Consider the following 3,438-nt stretch of genomic DNA (forward strand, 5'->3'; position numbering starts at 1 on the left):
GAAAGAGTATTTTCATTAGCATTCATTTCCTTCTTCTAAAGGTAAGTTGAATTAAATAGAATGCAAGCAGGCAGGTCCTGAAATGTCCAGCAAGTTAAATCACTGAATGTTTAGGAACCTTGTGCTAGAGTTAGGGGGAGGGAGTGTGTTCCTCCCTGCATCTTTTAATGCATTTTGCAATCACTGACTGTGTCTTAGAAGCTGCCTGTGCCAGAAGCATACGTTTCTTCAACAGAAAAATCAGGACTTAACAGTGAGGAACAAAAAGGAAATTGATATAATCGCCAGGCTGAACAGATGGTCTTTGGTATCTCAGAAGAAACCAAACATGAGAACACCATCATATTTTCCGCCTTCAGGAAAATTTGTCATGAGAATGAGCAATGCCCTAAGTTATAAACATCTTGCTCTAAGGCCATAAGCTTCTATTTCAAAGTTTTGAATTGAGGGGTGAGGGGCTGGTGGGTGGCTTGTTTACATGTAAGTTACTGTAGAATCACATCCTGCAAGCAAACTTTTATTTTCCAAAAACAAGCACGAGTAGATACTCCAAATGGTGAGGTCTTTGACACTCCATCATACCCGTTAACCCATTTGTTTCACCACTAGAACTCACTTGCCAGTCGATGTAGCACAGCTCAGAAATGCCACACAGAACCCAGAGTTTTACATGGAGAAAAGGGGCAGCATTGCAATTCTTAGCTAAATCTAGTTTTTAAGAAGCAAACTTCTGATCTGAGCCTGACTACTATTTAACTCATTAAACAGTTAAATACTTGCAGCAGCACGGATTTCCCACAGCAATTCATTCTTCTAACAATGAAGATCTCCATATGTTTACCCAATATTCTCTTGTCACTAATAGTTGATATTTCAGGGGCTTCTGACAAGGCTTTGAAAAGCTGTTTTGAAAGTTGGGTCAATTAGAACATATTGATGCCCTCAAGAAATTAATCAATTTTATTTTCAGGGAACTAGTTAATTGCTTACTACAAAAACTTACTGTGGCATATCCTTCTTTGTGACAAGACTTGATTTTCTGAAGTTACTAGGCCAATTCTGACAATTTAGTTTTGGAGAAACTGCACACCCTGACATGCACAGCAATAACTCATATTTCACAGTTTTCATTTCCTCTTACACTCCTCCAAACAAACTTCTGTATGATGTTTTTCACCAGTAAATTTGGGGGTACGGGGGGCCTATGGGGAGAGCAGATGACACACCTCAAACCTATTAATAGCAGTTATTATGATTAATTTTTGACAAATTGTTTCAAACTATCATTGCAGAGAACTGTAAAAAAACCCTAAAACACAGCAGGTAAATGTTATCAAATGTTGCAATCAACTGAAACAGCAGGTTAAGCACTGACATAATTTAATAGCTCAACTACAGGATGACTGTATAGTGCTACAATCCATGTTGGCACTTATTAAATATTCCAAAGATAAAAGGCAGCAATAAAGTATTAGTTTTGAACACCGAAATCCACAGGAATATGGTATTTTCTTATGGTAAAGTTGCTCTTCCACCTTACCTTTGACAATCTTTTTAGCACAGTCATTGTATACTTGTTCTTGTGATGTGTTTGACTGGAATACACGGTCAAATATATATGGCTTGGACTACAAAAAAAGAAAAACATAATAGAAGAGTTATCAAAAAATGCTGGAAGCAGAACTGGAAGGTGTTTGTTAATAGTTTAGAAGTATCCTACACTGTCTCAGCCCAATCTTCTATTTTAAGCACTTGTAGCGAGGAAATCAGCTTATACAGTGCTGCCTAAATCTTCACACGCTTGCTGAAGGGTAAGGCCTTGAATTAAATACATTTGGTTTTAAATTGTTATCTAAACAGTTCTGCAAAACTACTCTGCCACATGACCTCAAGTTACTTGATTTACAAGGTAAGCTAATGCCTGGTCTGTACATCTGAGAACCCCTAATTTTCTTCTACTCTGGTAGTAGGTTTACTCTGGTAAACACAAATTATTAAAAACAGCTTATACCCCATGACACAGAGCATCTGGCTTGGTAGTATTTGTTAAAAAAACACAAAAAGAAACATTCAATGCAAATTATTGTGCCACATAAGATACCATGAAAATAAAGCTCCCCACGCAGAAGAAAAGGCTATATTGGGGAAGACCTTTCACAAGACTCATTTTGGAAAAGACTATATGAGGAAAATCTGACATAATTTTGAGAGGAATGCTGGGTATTGCTTTGTTTTAGAAAAGAGATTTTCATAACAGTTCTAGAAAAGAGATTTTCATAACAGCTCTAAGCAGCTGACAATCCATTAGGATATAAACAATTACGCTGATCTTACAAAGCTCAAATTTTTGTAGCACTTTCAGAGCTTGATTTCGTAGGTAGCCAAGCAGATGGGAGAAATTTACCTAAGAACCTAGGTCAGTTAACATTGTTAAACTCCCTGCAACTGTTAAGTGTTCCATCCTGCCTAAATTTAACTCTCTATCATCCTCCCACAAGGATATTCTGGAACTGGCTCTCTGGCAAAGAAACAAGTATGGCTTCCATCTTTCATCCACCCACAACAACATTTCCCCTCCCTGGCCCGACCTTCCATTTGCCTTTTAATAACATCCAGCACCATACCAAACAAAGCTTTCTCAGACTAAACATATTTATCTGAGGCCTTGAATTCAGGTGGATGAGTGCCCTCTTGGAAAAATAATTACATGTTCACTGTATAAATATGTTCAAGAAACCACAAGACTCAGTAGGCAGAAACTGTCCCTAGGGCGCTGAAGTTTGTCAGAACACTTGTTTCACAGCAGGGAAAACACCACCTTTCTCCATTACTCATTTCAGTTTCAAAGACACCTCAAATCCCTATGTTCTGCAGGTAGAATTGAGGCCATTAGATACACCAGGAGGGAGACAACTAACAAGTTCAAGTAACCCTGAGGTAAGAAAATGAAGACTGAGAACACATTACACAAAAAGGAAAATCCTGTAGAAAAGATGACACCACCTTTCTCACTAGCAGCTGTAGTTTCAAAAAGCCTCCAATTTCACACATAGTAATCAGCTACACCATACACTGCAATTCAGCTACATCACAAAACATTAATCAAATCTGTTTCATGCTCAAGTGCATATTTATAGGCACTGAAATAATTCCATTGTGGAGCATCCTATTTACCACAGTACACTGGAAAAATAGAGTGAGAAAAGTGATAGTGTCCAATGTCATTGCAAATGATCCATGTGACATTAGAAATCTGCATGTTTGTATTTTTAAGATTTAACCCATCCTTCAAATTATTGCTCCAGAAAGTACATAGATAACTATCATTCCAATTAATTGATTTTAAAAGAACTAGGGAAAGGTCCAGGATACAATCTTCTGGCAGTCTATGCAGCAACAGTTAACAATACTAAGCATTTCTCACAGATCACAACATAT

The 3,438-nt window shown here is 37.6% G+C and overlaps 1 protein-coding gene across 2 annotated transcripts in view; it reads right to left on the bottom strand.

Moving 5' to 3' along the window:
• KIF5B (kinesin family member 5B) overlaps positions 1-1,648 on the bottom strand; it is a 27,261-nt gene extending 25,613 nt beyond the window's left edge. For both annotated transcript variants that reach the window (XM_017741528.1, XM_017741527.1), the window contains exon 1: positions 1,541-1,648. The gene's annotated coding sequence lies outside the window, so the exon portion shown is untranslated. The remainder of the gene's footprint in view (positions 1-1,540) is intronic.
• Positions 1,649-3,438: the final 1,790 nt, after the last annotated feature.

This window comes from Corvus brachyrhynchos, unplaced genomic scaffold (genome assembly GCF_000691975.1).
Source record: "Corvus brachyrhynchos isolate BGI_N302 unplaced genomic scaffold, ASM69197v1 scaffold167, whole genome shotgun sequence".
In the NCBI taxonomy this organism is placed as follows: domain Eukaryota; kingdom Metazoa; phylum Chordata; class Aves; order Passeriformes; family Corvidae; genus Corvus; species Corvus brachyrhynchos.